At 46.3% G+C, this 18,413-nt stretch overlaps 1 protein-coding gene across 3 annotated transcripts in view; it reads right to left on the minus strand.

Moving 5' to 3' along the window:
- Positions 1-18,413, minus strand: part of alpk3a (alpha-kinase 3a) — a 212,603-nt gene that overhangs the window by 156,365 nt on the left and 37,825 nt on the right. The window lies entirely within an intron of this gene.

Below are 18,413 nucleotides of genomic sequence, written 5' to 3' on the forward strand. Positions count from 1 at the left end.
TATCTAACGCAGTAGCCAATTTGCACACAGCAAGTTGCAGCAGTGTGATAATGATCAGATAATCTGTTTTTTTTAAGTTGTTCATTGAGGGATAAATATTGTTCAGGACGCCGGGGATAACCCCCCTGCTCTTTTTCGAAATAATGCCATGGGATCTTTTACATCCACTTAAGAGCAGACGTGATCTCGGTTTAACGTCTCGTCCAAAAGATGGTCCCTCCAATAGTGCAGCACTCCCTCAGCACTGCACTGGAGTGGGACTTGAACCCACAACCTTCTGACTCAGAGGCGAGAGTGCTGCCCACTGAGCCACAGCCTACACTGTAAAAGGAACCCAAACAGCAGAGAATGAAAGACAGACAAACAAAATAAGACAACAAGAAAGACTGGGAAAGAGAAGGAATATCAGCATCCACAGTAATGCATTAATAGAGGAGATAAATGTTTGATGAATGAAAACAAATAAGGCAAAGTATGTATCTGTGCCTTTTATATACATTTTCACTCCGGCACATGGTAAATGGCCGTCGCACAGATTTGTTCACGGGGCCGGAAACAGCTGTAGTCAATAGTTCAGACGCCACATTGAGTTCATTGTAAGAAACATTCCAATCGTGAAACAACAAAAGGAATTATGAAAGGGAATTGAAATTGTCATGTATCCTACATGGTTACTGCTTGCACTATTACAAGGTGTGCCACCAGAGGGCACTACGGTGGGAGACTTCAGCTTACCTGTACAGGTGTGCCTGGCCTAGTATAAAAGGCAGGCCACCAGGTGTGATCCTCACTCTGGAGTTATCAATAAAGGACTAAGGTCACTACAGTTCAAGTACAACACACTGCCTCGTGGAGTCATTATCAGAGCATCTAAAGACATAACAGAAATGAATGTTGACACGAGGGAGTTATGGGGCTCAAACACCACTCCCATCACTGCCTCAATCTGACCATCATATCGTTCAATCTGAAGACAACACAGGGGCAGAGAATGCAAACGTTGCTCAGTGCAGCGGACCACCCTGAGCAGAGCAGTTTATGGCGCCTTCTCTTGCTTCCAACAATAACTAGAGATCAAATGTGTCAACATCACAAGGTGTCAATTGAATTATGAATACAAACCAGGCAAATCTGCAGCCCAGGCACATAGCACGTCAATAAATCAGTGCTAACTGGGTGAGATTCAGGAGTGGTGGGGCACGATTACTGGCGTGTGAATAGTGAAAACAGGTTGTGCGAAGGTGATCTCCTTCAGCTTACTGTTCCAGGCGTCGGGGCCTCTTACAATGACTCCTCGGCGCTGGATTTTTGGGTCTTCCGCGCTCCGTTTCTCACCGGAGCGGCGGCAATGGCGGGGTGAGGTGTTCTGGGCGGGCGGTCAGCCTCCAGCACCCCCCGCAGCGATCTTCGGGTCCGGTTTTGGGCGGCGAGGAGCAGCACCGCCCGGAGGAGCTGCGCCCGGGGGCAACACCGGCGCGGGTTTAAGCTCCTGACCCACCCGTCCGCCCAGCGGCACGCTCCGCACTGACCGCCTGGGAAAACCATTCCGTCGGCGAAGAGCTGAGTAACGACTCCTGAGGCCAGTGTGATTGCTTTTTCTTTTCATTTTTTTTTGCGATTTGTGTTGTGGTGGCATGGGCAATGTTTTTGTGGTTTTTGTTTTAGGGTTCCCCCCCCCCCTCTCCCCCCAGGCGTCTCTCGGAGCGCTCCCGGCCCGGCTCTTTAGCTCGGGAGTTTCCCACGCTAGCGCTGAGAGAGGTGTACAATGCCTCCCTTAGTGCCCCGCCCTGACTCAGGGCCCAGCTGCCCAATGTTACTGACCGAGGCGCAAACTGTTTCCGCCGCTAACTTTCCCGCCCCGCCGCCATTACCGCCCCGAAATCAGCAAAGCAAGCTCCCGCAAACAGCAATGTGATAATGACCAGATAATCGTTTTTTATTCTGTTGATTGAGGGATAAATATTGGCCAGGTCACCGGGGATAATTCCCCTGCTCTTCGAAATCTTTTATGTCCACCTGAGACAGCAGACGGGACCTCGGTTTAACGTCTCATCTGAAAGATGACACCTGACAGCGCAGCACTCCTTCGGGAGTCAGCCTAGATTTATGTGCTCAAGTTCCTGGAGTGGAACTTGAACCCACGACCTTCTGACCCAGAGTGTGCTGCCCACGGAGTCACAGCTGACACTGTGAAAAGAGACGGTGGCTGTTTGTGGAAGCTTGCTGTGCGCAAATTGGCTGCTGCGTTTCCCATATTACAAAGCAACCACACTCCAAAAGTACTCCATTGGCTGTAAAGCGCTTTGAGACGTCCAGTGGTCATGAACGGAGCTATATAAATGCAAGTCTTTTCTTTTTTTAACCGACAAAGTGCCGTTTGCTTAATAAATGGGGAACGGGGATCTGAGACACACAACACCTCCGAGCCATTGCTCCCATGCTCGCCAACGCACTTCAAGCATCGCACTTGGGGATCACACTTGGCTCAAATTCCATGTTCCTGCGAAAGCAACAAATACCAAGTGATCTGGGAAAGTGTCAACCAGCACGGAGAAGGAATGAATGACATCAATGATGATGTTCAAAAACTATTAAAAATAGGCATAAGCAACAACTAACATTCTCCGGGATGTGGGCATTGCTGGCAAGGCCGGCATTTATTGCCCATCCCTTATTGCCCTCGAGAAGGTGGTAGTGAGCCGCCTTCTTGAACCGCTGCAGTCCGTGTGGTGAAGGTGCTCCCACAGTGCTGTTAGGGAGGGAGTTCCAGCATTGTGACCCAGCGACGATGAAGGAACGGCCGATATATTTCCAAGTCAGGATGGTGTGTGACTTGGAGGGGAACGTGGAGTTGATGGTGTTGCCATGCCTTTGCTGCCCTTGTCCGTCTAGGCGGTAGAGGTCACAGGTTTGGGAGGTGCTGCCGAAGAAGCCTTGGCGAGTTGCTGCAGTGCGTCTTGTAGATGGTACACACTGCAGCCACGGTGCGCCGGTGGTGGAGGGAGTGAATGGTTAAGGTGGTGGGTAGCGTGCCGATCAAGGCGGCTGCTTTGTCCTGGATGGTGTCGAGCTCCCAGAGAGTGTTATTGGAGCTGCACTCATCCAGGGCCTTGCAGGTGGTAGAGAGGCTTTGGGAGTCAGGAGGCGAGACACTCACTGCAGAATACCCAGCTTCCGACCTGCGCTCAGCGCCATGACATTTATGTGACTGGTCTATTTCAGTCTTTGGTCAATGGTGACCCCCAGCATGTTGATGGTGGGGGATGCAGCAATGGTAATGCCACTGGATATTAAGGGGAGGTGGTTACGCTTTCTCTTCTTGCAGATGGTCATTGCCTGGCACATGTGTGGCACGAACATTACTTGCCACTTAACATGCAGGCATAGAATAGACTGCTTCATTGTCTGAGGAATTGTGAATGGAGCTGAACACGATGCAATCAGCAGCAAACAGCTTCACTTCTGACATGATGGAGAGAAGGTAATTGGTGAAGCAGCTGAAGATAGTTGGATGCCGCCCTAGAGAGTCCCCGCAACAATGTCGTGGGGCTGACATGATTGGCCTCCAACAACCGCAGCCATCTTCCTTTGTGCCAGGTACGACTCCAGCCACTGGAGAGTCTCTCCCCTGATTCCCATCGACTTCAGTTGCACCAGGGTTCCTTAGTATCACCCTCGGTCAAATGCTGCCTTAATGTCAAGGTCATTCACTGCCCCTCACCTCTGGAATTCAGCTCTTGTGACCATGTTTCTGCCAGAATCCAAACTTAGCATCGGTGAGCAGGTTATAGAATCGTACAACGATACAGCGCAGAATAAGGCCATTCGGCCCATCGTGCCGATCAAAGATAGTCTCTTTGAAAGAGCTATCCAATTAGTACCATTACTCAGCCCTTTCTCCATAGCCCAGCAAAATTTCACCCTTCAAGTATGTATCCAATTCCCTTTTGACACTTATTATTACATCTGTTTCCATCACCATTTCAGGCAGTGAATTCCCGATTGATGAGAAAATGCTACTTAATAGCACTGTTGATGACACCTTCCATAACTTTGCTGATGATTGAGAGTGGGCTGATAGGATGGAAATTGGCCAGGATGGACTTGTCCTGTTTTTGGACAGGACATACCTGGCAACTTTCCACATTGTCGGATAGATCCCAGTCTTGTTGCTGTACTGGAACAGCTTGGCTAGAGGGGCGGCTAGTTCTGGAGCACAGGTCTTCAGCACTACAGCCGGGAGGGCCCATAATCCTTGCTGTGTCCAATGTGTTCAGTCTTTTCTTGATATCACGTGGTATCAATCGAATTGGCTGAAGACTGGCTTCTGTGATGGTGGGGACCTCAGGCGGAGGCTGAGGTGGGTAATCTACTTGGCACTTCTGGCTAGGAATGGTTAGAATCATAGAATGGTTACAGCACAGAAGGAAGCCATTCAGCCCATCGAGCCCGTGCCGACTCTCTGTAAGAGCACTTCAGCTAGTCCCACTCCCACGTCCTTGCCCCGTAACCCTGCAATTTTTTTCCCTTCAGATACTTATCCAATTCCCTTTCAGGCAGTGCATTCCAGATCATAAACTGGCTGCATAAAAAAGTTTTTCCTCACAATGCCAGAAGAACCAAAGGCAATCACCTTAAATCCATGTCCTCTGGTTCTTGACCCTTCTGCCAATGGGAACAGTTTCCCTCTATCCACTCTGTCCAGACTCATGATTTTGAACACCTCCATCAAATTTCCTCTGCTCAAAGGTGAATAAGCCCAGCTTCTCCAGTCTATCCACTTAAAGGATTCCTCATTCCTGGAACCATTCTTGTAAATCGTTTCTGCACCCTCTCTAAGGCCTTCACATCCTTCCTAAAGTGCGGTTCCCAGAATTGAACACAATACTGGGCACCACATTTTAGGAAGGATGTGAAGGCCTTCGAGAGGGGGCAGAAAACATTTACGAGAATGATTCCAGGGATGAGGGGCTTCAGTTACGATACACTGGAGAAGCTGAAGTTGTTCTCCTTGGAGCAGAGAAGGTCGAGAGGAGATTTGATCGAGGTGTTCAAAATCATGAGGGGTCTGGACAGAGTAGATAGAGAGAAACTGTTCCCATTGGCGGAAGGGTCGAGAACCAGAGGACACAGATTTAAGGCGATTGGCAAAAGAACCAAAGGCAACACGAAGAAAAGCTTTTTTACGCAGCGAGTGGTTCGGATCAGGAACACACGGCCTGAAAGGGTGGTGGAGGCAGACTTAATTGTGGTTTTCAAAAGGGAGTTGGTTAAGTATCTGAAGGAAAAAAAAATTGCAGGACTACAGGGAGTGGGACTGGCTGAGGTGCTCTTGTAGTGAGCCGGCACGGGCTCGACGGGCCTCCCTCTGTGTTGTAACCGTTCTATGATTCTACTCTCTGTTTCCTGTCACTTAGCTAATTTCGTATCCATGCTACCATTGTCCCTTTTATTCCATGAGCTTCAACTTTGCTGGCAAGCCTATTATATGGCACTTTATCAAATGCCTTTTGGAAGGCCATGTACACCACTTCAACTACATTGTCCTCATCAACCCCTCTCTGTGTTCTCATCAAAAAACTCAATCAAGTAATCAAGACGGTGGGATAGGACATACCTTGGGACAGTGCAGAAGGAATCTGTCAGGCTGTTGCTTGACTAGTCTGTGGGACAGCTCTCCCAACTTTGGCACCAGTTCCCAGGTGTTAGTGAGGAGAACTTTGCAGGGTTGACTGGGCTGGGTGTGCCGTCACCATATCCTTATCTGATCTTAGGTTGTAGACGAGCAGTCCGTCTACATAATAATTCTTATTATTTTTTTCAGTAGTGGTTTGAAAGAGCTGAGTGGCTTGCTGGGCCATTTCAGAGGCCAGTTATGAGTCATCCACATTTACGCGAGATTAGAATCATGTCTGGGCCAGACCGGGTAAGGACAGCAGGTTTCCTTCCTTAAAGTTATAGCGGGCCCCACAGTACAACCTGAAGGATTGAACCTTCCTCGCAAACAGTGGACAAACATCGACCGTGAGCCACCTTCTCCATAGGTGGAAGATTAAAGCGACCGTGGAGCTCCTAATCAGACCCTGGAGCCCATTGAGTATTGCCCTCAGAGGGAATTCGCAGGCAGCCTACTAGATATCCACATTATTACACCAGAAGCTTTGGCCTGGATATCCAACTTAGATATTGACGTTTGATTTGCTTTGCTACTGCCATACGGAAGAGTGAACTAGTTGGGTTTTTACGACAATCCGACAGCTTCATGGTCACTTTTACTGAGACCAGCTTTCTACTTCCAGATTTAGTTTGGGTTTTTTTTTTAAAAACTGAATTCGAATTCCCCAGCTGCCGTGGAGAGATTGGAACTCAAATTCTCTGGATTATTAGTCCAGGCCTCTGGATTACTCCTGCTGATCCTACTGAGTGAGGGATATTACTGAGCAAGGGATATTATTGAACAAGGGATATTACTAGATATTACTGAGTCAGGGATATTACTGAGCGAGGGACATTACAAGATATTACTGAGTGAGGGATATTACAGAGTCAGGGATATTACTAAGCGAGGGATATTACTAGATATTACTGAGTGAGGGATATTAGAGTCAGGGATATTACTAGATATTACTGAGTGAGGGATATTACTGATCGAGGGATATTACTAGATATTACTGAGTGAGTGATATTACTGAGCGAGAGCTATTACTAGATATTACTGAGCGAGGGATATTACTGAGCGAGGGATATTACTAGATATTACTGAGTGAGGGATGTTACTGAGTGAGGGATGTTACTAGATATTACTGAGTGAGGGATGTTACTGAGTGAGGGATGTTACTAGATATTACTGAGTGAGGGATGTTACCGAGTGAGGGATATTACTAGATATTATTGAGTGAGGGATATTACCGAGAGAGGAATATTACTTAGCGAGGGATATTACTAGATATTATTGAGTGAGGGATATTATTGAGTGAGGGATAGTACTGAGCGAGGGATATTACTAGATATTACTGAGCGAGGGATATTACTAGATATTACTGAGCGAGAGATATTACTGAGTGAGGGATATTACTAAGCGACGGATATTACTAGATATTACTGAGTGAGGGATGTTACTAGATATTACTGAGTGAGGGATATTACTGAGAGGGATATTACTGAGTGAAGGATATTACTAGATATTACTGAGTGAGGGATGTTACTGAGTGAGGGATATTATTGAATGAGGGATATTATTAGATATTAATGAGTGAGGGATATTACTGAGTGAGGGATATTACTGAATGAGGGATATTACTGAATGAGGGATATTACTGAATGAGGGATGTTACTAGATATTACTGAGAGGGATATTACTGAGTGAGGGATATTACTAGATATTACTGAGCGAGGGATATTACTAGATATTACTGAGTGAGGGATGTTACTGAGTGAGGGATATTACTGAATGAGGGCTATTACTAGATATTACTGAGTGAGGGATATTACTAGATATTACTGAGTGCGAGATATTACTGAGCGAGGGATATTACTAGATATTACTGAGTGTGGGATATTCCTGAATGAGGGATATTACTGAGCGAGGGATATTACTAGATATTACTGAGTGAGGGATATTACTGAGCGAGGGATGTTACTAGATAGTACTGAGTGAGGGATATTACTGAGCGAGGGATGTTACTAGATATTACTGAGCGAGGGATATTACTAGATATTACTGAGCGAGGGATATTACTAGATATTACTGAGTGAGGGATATTACTGAGCGAGGGATGTTACTAGATAGTACTGAGTGAGGGATATTACTGAGCGTGGGATGTTACTAGATAGTACTGAGTGAGGGATATTACTGAGCGTGGGATATTACTAGATATTACTGAGCGAGGGATATTACTGAGTGAGGGATATTACTAGGTATTACTGAGTGAGGGATGTTACTGAATGAGGGATATTACTGAATGAGGGATATTACTGAATGAGGGATATTACTAGATATTACTGAGTGAGGGATATTACTAGATATTACTGAGAGGGATATTACTGAGTGAGGGATATTACTAGATATTACTGAGCGAGGGATATTACTAGATATTACTGAGTGAGGGATATTACTAGATATTACTGAGTGAGGGATGTTACCGAGTGAGGGATATTACTAGATATTACTGAGTGCGGGATATTACTGAGCGAGGGATATTACTAGATATTACTGCGTGTGGGATATTCCTGAATGAGGGATATTACTGAGCGAGGGATATTACTAGATATTACTGAGTGAGGGATATTACTGAGCGAGGGATGTTACTAGATATTACTGAGTGAGGGATATTACTGAGCGAGGGATGTTACTAGATATTACTGAGTGAGGGATATTACTAGATATTACTGAGCGAGGGATATTACTAAGCGAGGGATATTACTAGATATTACTGAGCGAGGGATATTACTGAGTGAGGGATATTACTAGGTATTACTGAGTGAGGGATGTTACTGAATGAGGGATATTACTGAATGAGGGATATTACTAGATATTACTGAGAGGGATATTACTGAGTGAGGGATATTACTAGATATTACTGAGCGAGGGATATTACTAGATATTACTGAGTGAGGGATATTACTAGATATTACTGAGTGAGGGATATTACTGAGCGAGGGATATTACTAGATATTACTGAGTGTGGGATATTCCTGAATGAGGGATATTACTGAGCGAGGGATATTACTAGATATTACTGAGTGTGGGATATTCCTGAATGAGGGATATTACTGAGCGAGGGATATTACTAGATATTACTGAGTGAGGGATATTACTGAGCGAGGGATGTTACTAGATATTACTGAGCGAGGGATATTACTAAGCGAGGGATATTACTGAGCGAGGGATATTACTGAGTGAGGGATATTACTAGGTATTACTGAGTGAGGGATGTTACTGAATGAGGGATATTACTGAATGAGGGATATTACTAGATATTACTGAGTGAGGGATATTACTAGATATTACTGAGAGGGATATTACTGAGTGAGGGATATTACTAGATATTACTGAGCGAGGGATATTACTAGATATTACTGAGTGAGGGATATTACTAGATATTACTGAGTGAGGGATGTTACCGAGTGAGGGATATTACTAGATATTACTGAGTGCGGGATATTACTGAGCGAGGGATATTACTAGATATTACTGAGTGTGGGATATTCCTGAATGAGGGATATTACTGAGCGAGGGATATTACTAGATATTACTGAGTGAGGGATATTACTGAGCGAGGGATGTTACTAGATATTACTGAGTGAGGGATATTACTGAGCGAGGGATGTTACTAGTTATTACTGAGCGAGGGATATTACTAGATATTACTGAGCGAGAGATATTACTAGATATTACTGAGCGAGTGATATTACTAAGCGAGGGATATTACTAGATATTACTGAGCGAGGGATATTACTGAGTGAGGGATATTACTAGGTATTACTGAGTGAGAGATGTTACTGAATGAGGGATATTACTGAATGAGGGATATTACTAGATATTACTGAGTGAGGGATATTACTAGATATTACTGAGAGGGATATTACTGAGTGAGGGATATTGCTAGATATTACTGAGCGAGGGATATTACTAGATATTACTGAGTGAGGGATATTACTAGATATTACTGAGTGCGGGATATTACTGAGCGAGGGATATTACTAGATATTACTGAGTGTGGGATATTCCTGAATGAGGGATATTACTGAGCGAGGGATATTACTAGATATTACTGAGTGAGGGATATTACTAGATGTTACTGAGTGAGGGATATTACTGAATGAGAGATATTACTAGATATTACTGAGTGAGGGATATTACTGAGCGAGGGATATTACTAGATATTACTGAGTGAGGGATATTACTGAGCGAGGGATATTACTAGAGATTACTGAGCGAGGGATATTACTGAGCGAGGGATATTACTAGAGATTACTGAGCGAGGGATATTACTGAGCGTGAGAAGTTACTAGATGTTACTGAGTGAGGGATATTACTGAACGAGGGATGGTGCTGAACATCTGCAGTAAATGGTGCTGAAGTTCATCGCCCCGTTCTACACTTTGTCACAAGTGTGCGCAGTCTGATCAAACCTTTTTAAAGTCACAGGGCTGGGGAGACAAGAAAGACTAACGTTTATTTAGCGCCTTTCACGACCAATGGACGTCCCAAAGCGCTTTACAGCCAATGAAGTACTTTTGGAGTGTAGTCACTGTTGTAATGTGGGAAACGCAGCAGCCAATTTGCGCACAGCAAGCTCCCACAAACAGCAATGTGATAATGACCAGATAATCTGTTTTTTTGTGATGTTGATTGAGGGATAAATATTGGCCAGGACACCGGGGATAACTCCCCTGCTCTTCTTCAAAATAGTGCCATGGGATCTTTTACGTCCACCTGAAAGGGTAGACAGGGCCTCGGTTTATCATCTCATCCGAAAGACGGCACCTCCGACAGTGCAGCACGCCCTCAGCACTGCACTGGAGTGTCAGCCTAGATTTTTGTGCTCAAATCTCTGGAGTGGGACTTGAACCCACAACCTTCTGACTCAGAGGCGAGAGTGCTGCCCACTGAGCCACGGCTGACACTGTAAAGGAACACAAACAGCAGAGAGTGAAAGACAGACAAACAAAAAAAAGACAGCAAAAAGGACTGGGAACTCCATCATCATAGGCAGTCCCTCGAAATCGAGGAAGACTTGCTTCCACTCTAAAAGTGAGTTCTCAGGTGACTGTACAGTCCAATACGGGAATTACAGTCTCTGTCACGGGTGGGACAGACAGTGGTGGGAGGAAAGGGTGGGTTTGGGGTCCGGCTCAGCAAAGCCCCAGCTCTGCACGAGGTAGAAAAGGCCATCAGTCAGCTGAAAAACAACAAGGCATCGGGAGCAGATGGAATTCCCGCTGAGGCACTAAAGTATGTCGGAGAGGCACTATTAGCACGAATGCATGACCTCATCTCTCTCATCTGAAAGGACTGGGAACGACCACAGCTGACAAAGCAGATCTAAAATACTTACATTTTTCCGTCACATTTCTCAATCAGAGGAAGTTGTATTTTGAATGCACAGGAAGCCAAGATTAAAAGGGGAAAAATTAAAATATAGAACAGTATTAATCCTTCCGTTGGAGAAGTGTGGTAAAACAAGTCAAGTAAGAATGTAACCAGACGGCCTACTCGGCTGTGACCTAAGCACTGAAGAAAGACAGGACCCACCTGAAATTCCCGCGATTTCAGTTTAGATTTTGAGTAGCATAACATTGTTTGAAACAGATGAGAAGCGCGTTAAGTTATAGTGTAGAAAGTAAATATCCATTCATTTTTGACGCTGTTCTTGATAAAATGAGATGTCCCTGATTTTAGCCACTTATCCTTAATTTTTGGGGCCTTGTCCCCGATTCCCATGCCTGCAGGTTGAGCAACACATCCCAAAGTACTTACAAATGTCTATTCATAGCTGCAGTTTATTTATGACCATCGCTCTAGCATATATATTCTTATTTGGATAATTGGTGATCAAAGCTGCTTATCAAAAAGGGCTAGAAGGGCAACTCTGCTCCTTGTTATCTTTCTATTTCAGAAACCCGACTTGCTTCATGCTGAAAAGTGTGATATCTCTTATTTAATAACAATAGAGCATTATCTGTAAGACTGACAGCGGCAGCTATCTTTGTAACACAGGAACACAAGAACTACGAGCAGGAGTAGGCCTCGGGCCTGCCCCGCCATTCAATAAGATCATGGCTGATCTACCACCTCAACTCCACTTTCCTGCACTATCTCCATATCCCTGAATATCCCCTTGGAGGGCAGACGATCAGGCCAACATCCCCAGCATCGAAGCACTGACCACACTCGACCAGCTCCGCTGGGCGGGCCACATCGTTCGCACGCCTGACACGAGACTACCAAAGCAAGTGCTCTACTCGGAACTCCTACACGGCAAGTGAGCCCCAGGTGGGCAGAGGAAACATTTCGAAGACACCCTCATAGCCTCCTTGATAAAATGCATCATCCCCACCGGCACCTTAAGTGGAGGAAGAGCATCCGGGAGGGTGCTGAGCACCTCGAGTCTCATCGCCGAGAGCATGCAGAAATCAAGCGCAGGCAGCGGAAGGAGCGTGCGGTAAACCAGTCCCACCCACCCTTTCCCTCAACGACTGTCTGTCCCACCTGTGACGGAGACTCTAATTCCCGTATTGGACTGCACAGTCATCTGAGAACTCACTTTTAGAGTGGAAGCAAGTCTTCCTCAATTCCAAGGGACTGCCTATAATGATGAATATCCAAAAAATCTTATCAACCTCTGTCTTGAATATACCCAATGACTGAACCTCCTCAGTCCTTTGTGGTACAGAATTCCAAAGATTCACAACCTTCTGAGTGAAGAAATTTCTCCTCATCTCAGTCCTAAATGGCCAACCTCTTATTCTAAGACAGTGACCCCTGGTTCTAAACTCCCCAGCCAGGGGAAACATCCTCCCTGCATCTACCCTGTCAAGTCCTGTAAGAACTGTGTATGTTTCAATGAAATTCCCTCTCATTCTTCTAAATTCTAGAGAATATAGGCCTAGTCTGCTCAATCTCTGCTCGTAGGACAATCTCCACATCCCAGGAATCAGTCTGGTAAACCTTCATTGCGCTCCCTCAATGGCAAGTATATCTTTCTTTAGGTAGGGAGAAAACTGTACACAATACTCCAGGCGCAGTCTCACCAGGGCCCTATATAATTTCAGTAAGACATCTTTACTCTTATATTCAAAGAAGATCATAAGAAATAGGAGCAGGAGTAGGCTATTTGGGCCCTTGAGCCTGCTCTGCCATTCAAGAAGATCACAGCTGATCTGATCTTGGCCTCAACTCCACTTCCCTGCCCGCTCCCCATAATCCTTGACTCCCTTATCATTCATGAGAGGTAATCTCACTGAAACAGACAAATAACACTTCATTAGATCTCTGTGCTTGAAACCTCTGGCTTTATCATTTCCAAAGCACTCACCAATATCCGGTGACAGATACAGATGATGATTCCAATGCACTCCTGGCTGGCCTTCCATCTTCCACCTTCCATAAACTTCAGCTCATCCAAAACTCTGCTGCCTGTGTCCTAACCTGCAACAAGTCCCGCTCACCCACCACCCCGGTGCTCGCTGACCTACATTGGCTCCAGGTCCAGCCACACCTCGATTTTAAAATTCACATCCTTGTTTTCAAATCCCTCCATAGCCTCGCCCCTCCCTATCTCTGCAACCTCCTCCATATCTACAAGCCTCCGAGATCTCTGCGTTCCTCCAATTCTGGATTCTTGCGCATCCACCATTGGTGGTACAATCCACAGGCCAGCCCACCCTGCGATATGTGCCTGTACTAGGTCCGTGCAGCAGAGCAGATCTCCAGTCATCCTGGTTCAACCCTTGCCACTGGACCAAGACTTAGCTCTGTCGAGCCCATGTGGTGGCTGATGTGCAACGGTCATCACACGTTAAAAAAATTCCCACACAGGCATCTTCCACCCCCTCAATTGGAGTTCAAGACTGGAACATCGGGTCCTTCATTGAAACATCTGTGAACTCGTGCGGAAGCAAGTCATCCTCGTTCGAGGGACCGCCTATGAATAAGTGAATCCTCCATTGATGCACCGTGCCTTCAGCTACCTAGACCCAATCCCTAAACCTCTCCGCCTCTCCATCCTCCTTAAAGACTCTCTTTAAAAACCTCCTCTTTGACCAAGCTTTGGTCCTAATGGCACAGCGTCAGTTTTTAATCAGAAATACGCTCCTGTGAAGCTCCTTGGGGTGTTTCACTACAGTAAAGCTGCTATATAAATGCAAGTTTTTGTTGATAAGTTGGGAAGCAAACATACAAGTGGTCAAGGGCCCACAGCCTTCTGCACAGTCCATATACGAGAACATAAAGTGCACGGAACAGAAAAGGCCAATCGCTCATTAGGTCCACTTCTTCCACACACTGTACGGACTACAATATCCTGCGGGTTAGGATGTGGGCAGCAGAGGTTTGAATGAGCTCAAGTTTCACAGATCATCTTAAAAGGAGCAGAAAGGGAGGTTCAGGGAGAGAATTCCAGAGCTTAGGGCCCAGGCAGCTGAAGGCACGACCACCGATGGCTAAGCGAAGGAAATCGATCACGCACAAAGGTCCAGAATTGGAGGAGCGCAGAGATCTCGGTGGCTTGCTATTAAGAACTAGTTGGTTTATTAACAGAGGTTTATCACACTACACATTACCAGTTCAGCCACTCGGCTCACAACTGCATACCCAATCGTGGATGACCGAGACCCAACTGACTGGGGTTTTATTGAGTCTTGTGAACATCATGTGACTGGCTCAGCCACTCAATGCAACAGCTCTACAACTATTTTAGTTGTATCAGTAATCAAGTGCCCCCTGATTAAAAAAGGGGGGGGGGCACACTCCAAAAACTTTTCAAGTGTCCCCTTGTTTTTTTTTTGTTTTTTTTGAGGGCACTAGAAACACAAATTATACAAGTGCCCCCTGGCTAAAAGGGGGGAAGGGGGTGCACTAAAACCGACAACTTAAACTTTAGACATTAAATCAAATTAAAATTTGGTTGCCGGGGGTGACGATGCACTCCAGTCCCTCCGGCAACAGCTCACAGGTGCATACATTACAGTGGACTCTACCCCCCCCCATGTTTTATTTCCCCGGGGAAAGTTGTGCATAAATACTCCCTGAACTACAATCGTCATCAAGTGAAACTCCAGAATATTCATCCCTCCTGACAACTCCACTATTCAACGCTGGCCTGCTGCCCACAGGAAAGAAAGTTGTTGGGTTTATAAAGTACATTCCACATCCTCAAGGCATCCCAAAGCACCTCACAGACAAATAATTACTTTTCAACTGTTGTCGTGCAGGTAAAAGTGACAGCCAATTTGTGCACAGCAAGATACCACAAACTGCAATGAGGAGCTACTCTGTCTTTTTGGTAGTGCTGGTGAGAAGGACAAATATTGGCCAAGACACTGGGCTTGTCTGAATAATGCCATGGAATTTCTGCGTTCAGCTGATCAGATAGACGGGACTTCAGTTTAGCGCCTCATCAGAACGACTATAACACAGCACTGAAGTGTAATTAAATCTCGCAATGACCCCTTGCAGACCTCTGGGTTCTTATGACCTGATATTTCTTGCACGGTAAACTGAACTCTCAGCGACTTTGTTCTCAGACAGATTGGTAATCTCCACGCCCTGAGGGGGCTCGACAAGGTGGATGCAGAGAGGATATTTCCACTCATAGGGGAAACTAAAACTAGCAGACATAGCCTCAGAATAAGGGGCCGCCCATTTAAAACTGAGATGAGGAGGAACTGCTTCTCAGAGGGTCGTAAATCTGTGGAATTCTCTGCGCCAGAGAGCTGTGGAGGCTGGGTCGTTGAATATATTTAAGGCGTAGATGGATTTTTGAGCGATAAGGGAGTAATAGGGTTATAGCGAGCGGGCAGAGAAGTGGAGCTGAGCCCAGGATCAGATCAGCCATGATCTTATTGAATGGCGGAACAGGCTCGAGGGGCCGAATGGCCTACTCCTGCTCCTGCTCCTATTTCTTATCTTATGTTCTAACCAACCTTGCCATGCATGACAGATGTCATCCTTGACCCTAGACTTACAATAGAAAATTAATGGTGATGTTTTGCTAACCGCCTCCATAAATATACAAGTTGAACTATTGTTCAAAGCAGGCTTTGTCTTACTACATGCACAGAGTGCCAGGAATACCATAGAAGCCAGCGTCTGTAAACAAAGGCAACCCCAGGCTCAATGCAATAAAAGGCGGCTTGGGCAATGTTCTGCATGATTTCCATGAACAAGTATGAAATGTTCAGATAAAGTGGTGGGTAATTCCATCACAACTGTGTGTACGCTTTAGACAGACCCCGTCAATAAACAGCACCGCTTGGATTTGGCAGCCAAGGATTCCTTGCAGTTTGACTGGCTGGTTCTCACTGCAAGGGTTACCATCATCATCAAAGGCAGTCCCTTGAGTCGAGGATGACTTGCTTCCACGTCAAAAAGTTCACAGGTGTTTCAATGAAGGGCCTAATATTCCAGATCCCGAAGTGCATGTTGAAGGGTGGAAGATGCCTGTGCGTGGATTTTTTTAAAAATGTGTGGTGGCCGTTGCACACCAGCCACCACACGGGCTTGACAGAGCCAGGTCTTGGTCCAGTGGCAAGGATTAACCAAGACGACTGGAGACCAGCTCTGCTGCACGGACCTAGTGCGCACACATATCACAGTGTGGCGGCATACCACTCCAGGGAGCAGCACGTGTTGGAGCAGGAGAGCAATGGCAGTGAAAAGGGGCGTCACCAAGATCTAGGTCAGTGATTGGAGCACGGGCACGTACAGCCGGAGCGGCGAGGTCAGGGCGAAGGAGCGGCAAGAGATTGTAGAGGGATGTTATCGGGACCCAGGAGAGACGAGGGCCCAGGGGCAAGGGCTACACTTAGACCAAGAGTGCCCCTTTCTCCAACAGGTTAGCGGCAGATAAGGGAGGCTGTAATGGATTGCATAGAAAGCATGGCACAGAGTGCCAGCCGGTGGCTCAGTGGGCAGCACCCTCTCCTCGGAGTCAGAAGGTCGTGGGTTCAAGTCCCACTCCAGGAACTTGAGCACCTAAATCCAGGCTGACACTCCAGTGCAGTGCTGAGGGAGTGCTGCACTGTCGTAGGTGCCATCTTTCAGATGAGACGTTAAACCGAAGCCCCATCTGCTCTCGCAAGCGGACATAAAAGATCCCATGCACTCTCGAAGAAGAGCAGGGGAGTTATGTCCGGTCCTGCCCAATATATTTATCCCAAAAAACAACATAATGATCAGATAATCTGTCTTTTGTTATCACATTGCTGTTTGTGGGAGCTTGCTGTGCGCAAATTAGCTGCCACGTTTCCCACATTACAACAGCGACTACACTCCAAAAGTACTTCATTGGCTGTAAAGCGCTTGGAGACGTCCGGTGGTCGTGAAAGGCACCTAATAAATGCAGGTCGTTCTATCAGAAACAGGCCATTCGGCCCAATCTGCCCGTGCCGAAGAAAGCTAAATGGCTTTGTTGTAGGAAGTAGGCACCTGCAGAATATATCAAAACTCATAAGTTTAAAGTGGCCACACATAAAATGGCTGCCCAGGCATGATGGGAAATCAGGCAGTCAAGCTGTGAACTATTGACTGTGCAATGACCGAGCAATAACCCGGTGAGGCCCACTACCAGGAATGCCTTGGATGCAGGATAAGAATAATAAACCAATTATTTCCCCAAGAAGAAAGAGATAGGAAGAGAACCTATCTCCTGTAACAAGGTCATCAATCAGCCCGAGCTGACAATAACCGAACATGTAGTTCCTGAGACACCAGGGGAATTCTATTGGGTTAAAAGAACCTATATGTAATCTATAATCGTTGTGATTGGCTTGTGTCCAGCCGTGATGGGCTGAGTAACTGTAGTAAACTGTTTTAACTGTTGTAAAACATATAAAAGTCCATGTAACCCTTTGTTCTGTGGAGAGAAGCCTGGATTCAGTCCTGAGACTTCCTCCCCGCTGAGCGTTAATAAAGGCCGCATCTGGCATTGAACCAACTCAGACTGTTGAGTGATTCTTCTGAGAAAACATTCACACTAACAGCTTCCTGGGTAGGGGCTGCACCCTTCAGCTTTCCATGTCTCAATAAGAACTGAGAGAAAGATGCTTTTGCCCAGGGGAGGTGCCTTTAAATGGATCAGTGAAGGAAGATCATACTGAGGCCATTATATACTGACACCAAGGCACAAGGGACCACACCTTTGACTTTCTTCACTGACAACCTACTTGTGGTACAGGTTGAATGTATGCTCACAGGTTTGTAGAGCTGTTGCAGCGGGCAGGTCCGAAGGCCTCCTCGTGGGACTGCTCCTGGGCCTGGCCAAGGGGCCATCAACTGGTCCAGGCAGCGGGCGGTTGAGGGGGTTGTTCAGCCCGACTGCCTGCCTCTCTTCTGCGGTTACATCCGAGCCAGGGTGTCCCTGGAGATGGAGCATGCGGTGTCCACTGGTATGCTCGCGGCCTTCCGCGAGAGGTGGGCGCCGGAATTTGACTGTTTATAGTTCACAAAGTTTTATTTGTTAATTTGTCAGTTTTAGTGCCTCTTTAATAAGGGGGCACTCAGCTTTATCATTTAATGAAAATAGTTGTCGAGCTGTTGCATTGAGTGGCTTCGCCAGTCACGTGATGTTCACAAGACTCAATAAAACCCCAGCCTGTTGGGTCTAGGTCATCCACGATGGGGCATGCAGTTGCGAGCCTGGTGGATGAACTGGGGCACAATGGACTACGTACAGCAGGCACCTCAAAAC

This window comes from Pristiophorus japonicus, chromosome 21 (assembly GCF_044704955.1).
Source record: "Pristiophorus japonicus isolate sPriJap1 chromosome 21, sPriJap1.hap1, whole genome shotgun sequence".
NCBI lineage: Eukaryota > Metazoa > Chordata > Chondrichthyes > Pristiophoridae > Pristiophorus > Pristiophorus japonicus.